A 12,699-nucleotide genomic window follows, 5' to 3' on the forward strand; every position below is an offset into this window, starting at 1 on the left:
GAAATATACAGTTAATATGTTTGGAGTTATTTAAAATTTATATTGAGAAAAACAAATGTATTTTCAGTGTTGCTGTAGACAAACATCTACATAAGACTGTTAAATTGATTGTTGTTTATATCAAACAACTTTTATAATACTCATTTTTATTGTTATATTTTATAAATGTTAAGGAATATAACAAAAAGATATTGTAGGTATTGAAGGGAGGTCTCTGCGAGGAGTTGGGGTACAAAAGGGAAACAAGAATGTGATTTAATTCTATTTACTTAAAATTTGTTTTTAAATGTTAACAAATTCAGATAATTGAAATCATGTAACTTTTCTCATCATAATGCAATAAAAGTTTTAAAAAAGTGGGAAAATATAAAAAAAATGAATAATTCCTTCCATATAGAATGGTTCTCAAATTGCAATGTAATCAAATTAAAAAGTAATGTAGGATTTTAGCCCAGTCCCATGGGAACTAAGCAACATACTGCTGCATTGCTACGTAACTCACAGGTTACTTAAAATCTTTAAAAAGACAAAGGTAGACTAGATTCTGAGTAGAAGGGCAAGAGAATAAAATGCTAGCAGTATGGAGTAGCAGTGTGGAGCAGTTCTGAAATGGAAATGCTCCGCACCAGAAAACTCTAATGGAAAAAATAGAGACCTCAAGTTAGTGACCTCGGCTCTACCTTAAGAAAGTAGGCAGGAGAGAGCCAGTGAGACACAGATAAGGTAAAGAAAGGAAACAGAAAGAACACAGCAGAAATCAGTGAACCCAAGTAGCCAATGAAACCCCAAAGGTAGTCCTTTGAAAAGAAAGTAAGTGCAAGAGAAGATCCAGGTTTCCAATGTCAACAGCAGCAGGGAGGAGCACCATGGATTCTGAAGGTGGTGGCAAAGGTTAATGAGATAATATGGTGATGAATTCAATGATCTGAGCATATTCTCTGAAGGGCACAAACTACAGAGTCACACTCAAGGAACAACCCAAGTCATCCTTCATTTGTGAAAGAAACTGAAATTTCAAGTTGAGATGCAACCTACAAAATGTGTCACAGAAAAGTAAGCCCAGCTCAGCACAAATTCCTCCCAAAAGTTTACAGTGGGCAGGGGATGTGGGGCACAACTCCTGTCTGTACATGATACCAGCATCCCCTTGATACCAACACACAGGAAGACCTCATAAGAAAATAGAAATAGTTTGATAATCTCAAGAACCAAATTTATGACTGCAGACTGAACGACGAATCCAATAATGGGCTAGGAGGGGCTGCACCTTGATTAAGAGGCATCTCTGCAGAAAAGCACGGTCGACTTCACATTCAAAACTCAATCAATGTGGCTCACATTAACAAACTACAAGAAGACAACAATAACAACAACATCCACATAAACAGGCTGGGGGATGGGTTAGAGGTGAAGTGATTGTTTAGCATGTTGTGAGTTCAACCAGTACTTAAAAACAAAACCGAAAAACAGTCATCTCAAAAAGTACAGGGACAAAAAGTGAGCAAACCCATGATGACTCCTGATGAAAACTTAGTAAACTAACAAGGAAAAGGTCGTCCTCCACTTCATCAGGAACATCTTCCACATCTGCAGAGCCAGCATCACAATCGGCGGCATACTGAGTGCTTTCCCATGAAGATCAGTAACAATACAGGGCATGTCTTTAATTCTATCTAACATTGCTATTGTGTATGTATGTGTACATCGTGTGTGGGGATATGCCATATGCACCCATGTGGAGGTCGAAGGACCGCTCTGTGGAGTTGGTTCTCTCCTTCTGCCTTTATGTGGGTTCCAGCGATCAAACCCAATGCTGTTTGTACAGCAGGCACTTTATCCACTGAGCCATCTTGCTGGCTCACAGAGTATCCGCTCTTGCCATTTCTATAAAGTGTTGCTCTTGGAGGTACTGGCCAGTGCCATCAGGCAAGGAAAGAAATCAGAGGCACCCAGATCAGGAAGTTCAAAAAAAAATATCTTTCACATCCAACACTCTTATTTATGTGGAATTCTAGTGGGATACACCAAAAAGTTGCTAGAAGTAATGGTATTTTGGTTGCAATAGATCATTCTACAGAAATCCAATGTTTGTTACGTGCCATCAACAGATAATAGGAAACTGAAATAAAAAGAGGGGGCCACTTATGGCAACATCAGGAACCTGGTAAAAACTATAAATCTAAGAAAAGTTATAGAAGCCTTAAGACTATAAAATATCACTGGGAGAAATGAACAGAGACTTGAGAAAGTCAGAAGAATCAATTATCTCTATATCAGTCATCCATGAATGAGGCAGAATGCCCATAAATATTCAGAGGCTTTTAAGAATTAATATTTATATTCTAATACTCATATGAAACATTTGAGAGACAACTGTTACCACGTAAGCCTGGGCTTGCCCTATGACAGAGACAGAACTTCATTATGATGGGGCAGTTGTTGGGAGGATGGCGTACAGTTGTCTGCAGGGCCATCATGCAGTGAGTCTGACCTCGGAGCAGTTTACATAGGCAATGGGTAGCCACAGGCTGAAGGGACAGTCTCATAGGTGACACACACCTGATCCTCATCACCTGGTCATCAGACCCAGTGTATGTGTGCGATCTCAACAGCAAAGATGGTTATCTCCATGAGGTGTTCTTGTACATTCTACTCATCGCATCTTACTCAGTGGATAGAGAAGAGTGTGGCTGCCCAGGGCCCTCCTTGTGCTGATCACCAAATACATGGTGATGAAAGGAAACACACTTTGCCTGGCTATTGCATAGGGTAAAAGTCATAGAAAGTTGAACTAGGGAGTTGGGCCTGAGATCTTGTCTTATCATTCAGCTTCAGAACCAGCATTATAAGGTTTATACAGGGAAGAACACTGGGACACCTTGAGGACCAGGGGCATGATGTGCTGAGGGTGGCCAGGGCTCCCTGAGTATGCACGCGCACCAAACATTGTCACTTACCATACAGGGATGAGAGATGGCTCAGTCTGTAAAGTGCCTGTTGTGCAAACGTAAGGACTTGAGTTTCATTTCTAGCACCCATGCTGTAAAACAAAAGGCTTGGTGAGATATGTGTAATCTCAATCCTGGAGAGGTGGTGACAGGAGAATCCCTACAGCTCACTGGCCATTCGTGTAGCTGAATCTACGAGCTCCAGGGTCTGTGTCAGAGCCTATCTCAGAAAATAGGTGGCAAGTGATTAAGGAAGACATACAATGATGACTTCTGATGATATCATATGTTCACACATACAGCACATGCATACACATACACACACACGACTATAAATATGTCTAGTTGTTGTACATGTGTTATATTTAATAAAGCTATCTCATTTTATTTGAGTCTTAATATTTCTGTCTGTCTGTCTGTCTCTGTCTCTCTGTCTCTTTCTCTCTCTTTCTCTCTCTCTCTCTCTCTAGTTTTCAGTTCTGACACACATGGGTTGACAGCCACTGTTTGAGAAAACTGAAATTCCTTCTGATATCCTCTGGAGCTGTCCCGAGTCTTCATTTCCTTGTGGTGGAAGCCTCACATCTCCTATACCTCCTTTAGGCCTCTGGCCTGTCTCTAGCCCAGCAGTATGCGCTTCTCTGACATACTCCTCTACCTTCCCCAACCATGGAGGATCTGTGCCCCCTCCCAGGACCACCCTAGGCTAGTCATCAGCTGACTGATTCCCACTCCTGCTCACTGTTGAGGGTAGTGACACCCACATTTAATCTCCAGCACTCAGGAGGCAGAGAATCTCTGTGAGTTCAGGCCAGCTTGGTGTCCAGTGTGAGTTCAAGACCAACTTGGGCTATATAGTGAGACCTTGTCTCAAAAAAAGGGGACGCTGGAGAGATAACTTTGTTGCACACACTACTCTTCCAGAGGACTCCAAATCAGTTTTAGTAACCCACATTAGGAGGCTGACAAGTGCCCATAACTCCAGCTCCAGGGGATCTGATGCCCCATTCTGGTCTCCATAGGTTACTCACATGCAAGTAAATAAAAATTTAAAAAGTCATCGAAAACAACAACACCTTCTCCTATGCAGTCTTCACTGAGAAGGCTAGTCAGCACCTTACCATGGTTTGTGGCTCTACCATTTATGACCGTCTTCCTCTGGGACCTTTCTGAGCATTGGTTTCCTCGTCTATGGAATATGAAGCAATACTTACTCTAGGAGATTTAAAAAAAAAAAAACAAAACTCAAACATCTTAACTGATTAGCATAACTTGGGGTAGGTATTAGGATGCCACACAGGGAGTCACTATCTTAGAGTGGCTGATTTTTTTTTTAAACTGCTGTTGTCATTCTTGTCTCTGGAACCCTCCGGGCTGGTCCCACACGGCATCCCACACACAGATGTCCACTCTTCAGTCACCTGTCTTCTGACTCCCCGTGAGGGCAGGAGAATGTCATGCTAAGTGAGAGGCATCGGGCTGTTGGCATCCCAGGTGCAGGAGACTAGGATTAGGTGGAAAGGACTGGAATCAGAGGGGAAAGTGTCAGAGAAGAACCACAGGGGAATGTAAGGGCATCAGACTTCTGAGTCGCCTGCCTCATCCCATGCAGCTGTGCGACCTCGGGTAAGGTAGGGCCAACTCTCTCTTCTTATGTCTTCCAGAGCTGTAAAATAGAAGAAAATATATTTATCTGAGGTGGTTGTAGCATTTTATGTTACAGTCACAACACAGTCTGCTCAAGTGAGCTAATAATGTCTGCTGGATCTGGCAGAGAGTGGGGTATCCAAGCACATGGGTAGGAGAAGGAGAAGAAGCAGAAGGGGAGGAAGGGAAGTGGATGAAATCAAGGGTACATTGAGACCACCGAACTGGGTAACTCTGTCGGTAGAAAGAAAGATTTATTGGGACTGTCTCTTGGGGTAGGGGTGGGGAGGCAGAGAACAACAAAGCAGTGGGGTTGGGGGAAAGCCTTGTCAGTTTTAAGGGGACAGGTCGCAGAGAGTGGGGTGGGGGACAGCATGCAAGCCAGAACAGCCTGAGGGATATCTTGGGGACTTGGATGCGGCAGCCCTTTGGGTTAATCAGGAACTAGATGCCCATTGCTGGGTATAGTTGCTGTAGGTGGCAGAGAAAGGAAGCAATGGCTCTGACAAACAGACATGGCTTCTTGAGGCTTCTGGGGAATGCTGAGTTTAGGGTTCTGTTTACCTGACTACAATCCCTCTGTTTACCTGGCAAGGACAGTCTAAGCTGAGCCCAGATTGTCAATTAGAACACCGTCTGCGGCACTGCCATTTTGGGGGCCAGCTTTGGACCCTACAGTGGGGACAGCACCATTGACTGAGGGAATGGGAACAAGAGAGAGAGGTCTGCATGGGGGGTGTGGGCAAGGGTTCGTGTGTTGGGCGCCTCAGCTGCAAGACATCAGAGCTTGCCACTGTAGACTCAACTCACGCCTGCTGTGCCTGAAACAAAGACTCACTACTAAGAGTTCCACCTTAGAAGATTCCAGAGGAAACTACGCCTGCGGGATGGCACATATACAGCCTGAGGACATCTGTTGTTGACCTCCTCCCCCACTGTGGACTGTGCCTCCAGCCTCTCCCCGGAGCTGAGACCTGAGGGACGCCTGGAGTCTCCACCTTCAGCCCAGCAGCCAGCTTCCCTTTGACTTCCCCTTTGACTTTATTGGGACTCTTCCTGACTTCTCCCAAATCCCTTATGTTATTCAAATGTCATTGTAACCTAGAGATTCAGTTATGCTCTCTTGTATATAAATGCTGAACCCCCAAAGTAAAGACGAGCCTTGATTGGAAACCCTCAACTTAGCTTCTTGTCCTTTTGTTCTCGAACTCTGTGTTTCAGGTCTCCTTTCTCCCCTCGGTCAAGGCAGAACCCAGTTCATGAAACTGCGGGACAGTTTCATTCATGACCTGAGCTTTCCATTAGGTTGGAGGGAAGGTCTCAGTGAGGGCACGACTACAGATGTGAGAACAAGGAGGATAGTGTGAATGTGTGTGTGAGTGTGTGAATGTGTGTGTATGTATGCACATACTTATGAGTATGTGTGAGTGTGTGGTTTGCAAGTAGCAGAGTAGGATATGGGGTGCGGGCGGTGTAGGGGTTGAGGTGTAGTTCTTGGAGGAATGAACCTGGTGGGAGGAAAGGCAGGGGAGGTTTAGAGGTTTGAAATAATGTCTTAGGGCTTCATTGTTGTGAAGAGACACCATGACCATGGCAACGCTCATAAAGGAAGACATCTAACTGGGGCTGGCTTACAGCTTCCATCATCATCATGATAGGAGCATGGCAGCATCCAGGCAGACATGGTGCTGGAAGAGCTGAGAGTTCTACATCTTGATCCAAAGCAGCAGAAAGAAGAGGCTCTCTTCCACCCTGGGTGGAGCTTGAGCCCAGGAAACCTCAGAGCGCACCTACATAGTGACACATTTCCTCCAACAAGGCCACACCTACTCTAACAAGGCCACACTTCCTAATAGTGCCACTTCCCATGGACTAAGCTGATTCAGACCACCATAAACAGCTCTTTGGTTTTGGCTTTATTGAGACAGAGAATCTTGTTATGTAGCCCTGGCTGGTTGGCCGTGTACTCCTGATCCCTCTGCCTCTGCCCTAGTGCTGGAAATATTGGGGTGCACTGCCTTATCCCACCTGTGAAGTAGCTTGTGATGGGAGGAAGGCTAGCCAGGGTGAGCACCCAGTAGTCCCACCAAGCTGTTTCTTTGCACTTGGGAGGATGAGACTGAAGGGGACACAGTATCATGGGACACTAAATGTTTTCTTTCTTTCTTTCCAAATTTGTCTAGCCTGGCTCAGTTTGGAAAGTTCAGTGATGGAACCTGAGAGTTCTTGTAGTGTTAAAAGCCAACGAGAGTTGGGCATTTCAGTATCAACTGTGGTGTCGGATGACATCTTTCTGAGGGTCATACAAGCTTAGAGAATGTGTCCCGGGACCTCGACTGATTTCATTTCCCTGTCTGTCATCTTCCTTCCTTCCTTTCTTTATCAGCTATTTGTTTTTGCTTGTTTGAGATAGGATCTCTAGCTCAGTGTCACAGATGAACAATGTCACAGATGGACATTGATGTCACAGATGGGCACTGATGTCACAGATGGACAATGATGTCACAGGTGGGCATTGATGTCACAGACGAACAATGATATCACAGATGGGCAATGTCAGACATGGATGGTCACATTTGTGTCTTTCCACAATGCCAGAATTTATTGAAAAACAAGGTCACAAGATGTCCCTGCTTTCCTTGGCAATCTCAGTTGAGACAAACACACGTACTTTCATTCCAATCTCATTACTTATAGTAACCCAATGCTCGCAGACTCCATACCACACAATAAATATATCTATATACATATTGTCTTAGTTACTTTACTGTTGCTATAAAGAGACACCATGACCAAGACAACTTACAGAAGGAGACAGTTAACTGGGGACTTGTTTACAGTTTCAGAGGGTTAGTCCACGGTCATCACGGTTTGGAACATGCTGGCATGCAGGCAGACATGGTGCTGCAGAGTAGCTGAGAGATTACATCCTGAACCTAGGCATGAAAGGGGGCCGGGCAAGGCAAGGGCTTTGGAACTCAAAGCTCTCCCTCAGTCACACACCTCTTTCAATAAGGCCACCTCCTAATCCTTCCTAAACAATCTGCCAACTGGGAACAAAACATTCAAGTATATGAGCCTGTGAGGGACATTCTTATTCAAACCACACACATAAGTTACAGACAGCTGTAACTTTTCGAAGAAGCATTAGTGGCTAACAGCAGGTCGAGAATGAAGCTGTAGAGGGGAAAGCACAGGTCCAGGTCCAAAGGATGGATGGATGGATGGAAGGCAGGTCCAGATGGGTGGGGAAAAAATAGGAGTCAGCCAATGGGTGAATAGACAATGCCACCAGCTGGAGCCCGGGGACAGTCAGGAGTTCCCCATTGGTTGCTGATGCACATACCAAGGCAGGGGATGGCGGGGGCGGGGACAGTCATTGGTGCACACAGCAGGTGGCCAGATGCTAGGTTGGTAGGGTCTCCAGCTCTGGCAGTCCTAGGTGTCCATCCCTTAATTGGGTCCAAGTGAGGTTATTACAAAGGGAAATACATCTTCCCTCTGGTGTACCCAATAAGTTATTGGGTCTGGTTTCCTCAATATGAATTTAATATGCCCATGGGCCCTCACAGTTAGAAATCACACTGATGAATTCATAAGGTGGTGCCTTTTCTAGTCCCTGGACATTTATTAGTTTGTGCGGTGTGAGTGGTGCTGAATAGATGGTGCTCTTTACAAGTCTTTCATCCTTAGGATGAACTCGAAAGCTGCTTGTGAAATGGAGTCCCTTATGGCAAGGTACAGTATGGAAAACCACTGTTGTACGAACGTTGAGTAACAGAGTGGAGCACAGCTTGGTCTCAACATCCAGGTTGGCTTCAAACTTGATGTAGCTGAGGATGACCTTGAACTTCTGATCCCCCTGCCTCTTCCTCCCAGTGTCAGACTTACAAGCATGTCCCTGCCATTCCTGGTTTACACAGTGGTTGGCATTGAACCCAGGACTTTGTGCACATTGGGCAAGCACTTTAAAAATTGAGATTCAGCTCCAGCCTTCTTCTGTTATTTTTAAGCAGAGGTAGAAATGGAAACTTCTAGAAGGCAGTGACTCCCCCAGAGCCACGTTGCCAGTCTGGCTCTTGACCTCTGAGCCAGCCCATCACACTAGCTTGCTGTTCTTTCCTTCTCCTTTCCAGTTTCACCTTCAGTTTTGCTCCTTGATCTCTGACTTCTTGTCAGCTGTGATTAATGAGGAAGGCTCCCGAATACATGACTCCCTTCTGTACCCAGTTTACGACAAACAGATTAGACTGTTTAAGTCAGAAATAATGCTATTTAGTAAAGCCGGATTTAGTGATGGCAGAAATTAAGGAGATTAATTTAAAGGTAAAAAGAGAGCGACAGTCATAGATCAACACCTGAAAAGTCTCGCTGCCTATACACATCCCTAATTGAGAAGTATGTGGAAGATTCCATCCGTGAAATTCAATTATCATGCAAGCCAAGTGGAAGCACTTCCCTGGGGAAGGAACCCAGCAGCCGCATCAAAACGACCCCACCTGTCTGTTTTCATGTCAAAAGAGTGAGAAGTCTGGGTGATGAAATATAGAGCACACATCAGCTTAATGAAAATTTCCAGGGGTCCCTTCTTGTAATGGGAGTCCCATCCCCCCCAACTCACCCAGTTCTTGTCAGCACTGCTACTGGAGGCTGATGGCAGACGGACCTGCCACCCCATCTTGACACTCTATTGTCCCTGTGTCAAAGCAGGGCAGGGCTGGATGGAGTTTGCCAATAGCAGCTCTCCAGCCCTATGCCCCTTCCTCTGATTGGGGGCTTCTCACAAGAGCAATCAGCAAGAGAAAACCCTCAAGACAACAACTGTAATGATTACAAATGAACCAGTGGTAATTGACTGGCTTGTTAGCTGCAGGAGGGGGTGGGGTTTGGCAAGCTGGGTGGGAAACTGCCTCAGCTCTAGCTTTGTCCCCTGGGTGCTGCAGGAATTCACTCTTGCAACCTCTGATCTTGAGGCAGGTGGGGTGCACCAAGTCCTTTTCGGGTTAACTGCCTTGTGGTATTGGCGGTGAATAAAATCTCGTTTTCTTCTGGAGCACAGAGGCTTTATATCATCTGCAAAGTGCTTTCTCATCCATCAGCTCAGAAAAAAAAAAAAACCTGAGATAATGTTTCCCATTATACAGAGGAAGAGGTTGAAGTTAAGCGATTGATTGGCCTCTGGGTTTGCTGGAGTCCCTTCTAATGTGCATAGCACCAAGATGTCCATTTAGACTTTAGAGGAGGGCAGAGACTCAGTCTCTGGGGAGGATTAGACATAGAGGGATGTGAAGGTCACCAAAGGTCAAGTGCCAAAGAGTTATTGGAGAGGGGTGCTTTAAAACCAAGGATGGGAGAGGTGGCGTGGTCCCTTCCGGGGGCGCCGGAGTGAGGTCTGTCCTGGTTACCACAGCAACTCACGTGTTTGGAGGACTGGTTTTCAGAAGTAGCTGGTTAAGAAAGAAAGAAAGAAATGAAGGATGATGGTGTCTCTTGAGAAAGGCATCAGAGGTGAAGAGACACCGGAGAATTTGAAGGAGAAGAAGCAAGTCATGACGTACTGGAAAACCGTCATGTGGCCCTGAGGGCAAGCAGCTATCGGAGCTATCTGTGAGCGTGTGTCCGACAAGTCTCTTCTGCACTGTCTCATCTCATGACAGTTGGGACAGCTCCTTCACACCCAGCCCCCTTCTCTCAACAGCACGGGGAGTGTTGCTTTACAGACCATCTGTGCCTCTTCCTGTGACTTTTCAAATGGTTCTCTCTCTCTCTCTCTCTCTCTCTCTCTCTCTCTCTCTCTTTCTCTCGGGATTTTGCATTCTAGTGGCTAGTTCCAGAGACAGGGAGGGCTGATAAAGAAGGGCAAGCTTTGCGTGCATGTATATATAGGTGTGTGGACGCAATGTTCAGTGGACGGTGACCATCCACGAACATCCAGGTGGCTCTTCACACTAACACTGCATCGTTTTGAGTGCCCATGTGTCTGGGTCTGGTAGGGAGGTGAACTGGATATTTTTCTTGATGCTGTAACTTGACAAGCATCCTGAGGGCGGAAGGGTTTATCTGGGGTCATGGTGGGGATGGCGTGTGGCAGGAGACAGCTTGCTTACATCTGGGCAGATCAGGAAGCACAGGGAGATGACTTCTGGCATTCAATTCTGTTTTTCTTCTTCATTCAGTCCAGGACCCCTGCCTGTGGGATGGTACCAGCCACCTTCAGGGTGAGTCTCCCCCTCAGTGAAGCCTCCCTGGGAGCACCCTCACAGACATGCCCAGAGGTATGTTTTCTAGGTGAGTCTGAATCCTGGACAGTTGACAACCACAGGGGAGCCTCACCACCCCCACTGCCCTCCCTGAGCAGAAAGGATTGACAGCGTGTCCTCATTTCTCTACATCCCATCCTTACCATTTGTGTCTGGGCCAAGCGGCTCTGGCAGCCACAGGAACAGCCTAAGAGGCAAAGACTCAGAAAGGAGAAAGCAGAGAAGGTCAGCCCGTCTCTAATGATAGCTCTGTCATTTCCAACCCATCACCTCAAAATAATAGCGCATCTGTCCGGTCTGTGCGGGAGGAGGCTCTGAGAAAACTTGGATGTCGGGGACTTCTTCATCTATAATACTTCTCTGTTACTCCCAGGCTGACCTCCAAGGAGGGTACTGTCCTTTCCCATGGTCACCATGTTAGGGTAGGTCCTTAGGAGGTAGCAGGAGGTCAGAGATTGGAAGGAGGGAGAAGTCAGGGTATTACCTCTCTGCTTCCTTCCTGCTTTGGCATGTCTCTGGTAGGCTCCTTTGTGGCCATGGCATGTTGCAGTTGCTTCTTTGTAGTGTCAGCTCTCCCTAAGCCCTTTGCCCACCTTGGTCCTGGTGACTGTGGCTCCCACTGTGGTTAGCCGGTGGGATTCTCAACCTCTTCATCTCATAAGGGGTTCCCCTCTTAAAGACTCTTCAATGGGTATATTTTTAGTGGGCATCTGCCAGGTATCTACTGAGGATCAGGAGGGAGGAAGGCTCATGAGGCTTCAGGAAAGGGTATCAATGGACCTAACTGTATGCTGTGCGATTCCTGCAGGTGATCACAGCCACTGGAATTCAAGATGGCAATGGCCATGCCCACAATGGAGGAAACAGCTATACAACAGAGCTCAGGATAGGAAAGAACTGCCAGTTCATGAGTCCTCACTGATGTTGGCGTGGACTTTTCAGTGATGGAGCAGCTTTTGAGCCATCCTTTATCCTTATATGCCACCTCCATCAATATTCCTGTTAGTAATCTCAATAAAAACTCATTGGGTCACCAAGTTGGACATTGGCACAGTTCTTACTTTGGTCAGTTTTGGGTTCCCTTTCTGGAGTGAATTGGTGTGTGTGTGTGTGTGTGTGTGTGTGTGTGTGTGTGTGTGTGTGTATGTGTATGTATGTGTAGGGTATTGTTTCTCTGAGGGAAACCTTGTACTCACAGAATAGGTTAGGCTGGCTGCCCAGTGAATCGCCAGGGATTCACCTGGAATTACAGGCAAGTCACCACACCTGCCTTTAAAAAAAAAACAAAACAAGGGGCTGGAGATATGGCTCAGTGGTTAAGAACACTGACTGCTCTTCCAGAGGTCCTGAGTTCAAATCCCAGCAACCACATGGTGGCTCACAGCCATCCTAACAAGACCTGATTCCCTTGTCTGAAGACAGCTACAGTGTACTTACATATAATAAATAAAATAAATATTTGAACAAAACAAAACAAAACAAAACCAACAAAAAACATGGTTGTAGGGATCTGAAGTCAGGTTGGCAATGTTAGCAATTACTCTAGGCTCTGCCCAACAGTTACCTAGCAACAGCTGCCTGCCAGGTACAAGCCAGGGTATCCCTCTCTCCCTCTTCTTCTCCCTCTCCCTCCCTCCTTCTCTCCCTTTTCCTCCTCCCCTCTCTCTTTCCTACACTCCCACAACATGTTCCCTGCCAGCCTCTTCTCTTCATTCTCTTTCTCTTTTCTCTCTTTCTGTCCTTCTCTGTCTTCTTCCTTTCTCTCCCTCTACCCCTTCTCCGGGTCCCCTTCCCCCAAATAAACTGCCTTTTATATTAAGCCTGTCTTATGTCCCCCTTGGGGG

General features: G+C 46.1%; 1 long non-coding RNA gene across 1 annotated transcript; it reads left to right on the forward strand.

Annotated features, from left to right (window-relative positions):
- Positions 1–10,419: 10,419 nt before the first annotated feature.
- On the forward strand, positions 10,420–11,770 carry LOC116095301. The gene is made up of 3 exons (XR_004120535.1): positions 10,420–10,530; positions 10,772–10,883; positions 11,664–11,770. It is a non-coding gene; the product is annotated as an uncharacterized LOC116095301 (long non-coding RNA).
- Positions 11,771–12,699: the final 929 nt, after the last annotated feature.

Source organism: Mastomys coucha, unplaced genomic scaffold (genome assembly GCF_008632895.1).
Source record: "Mastomys coucha isolate ucsf_1 unplaced genomic scaffold, UCSF_Mcou_1 pScaffold18, whole genome shotgun sequence".
Lineage (NCBI taxonomy): Eukaryota > Metazoa > Chordata > Mammalia > Rodentia > Muridae > Mastomys > Mastomys coucha.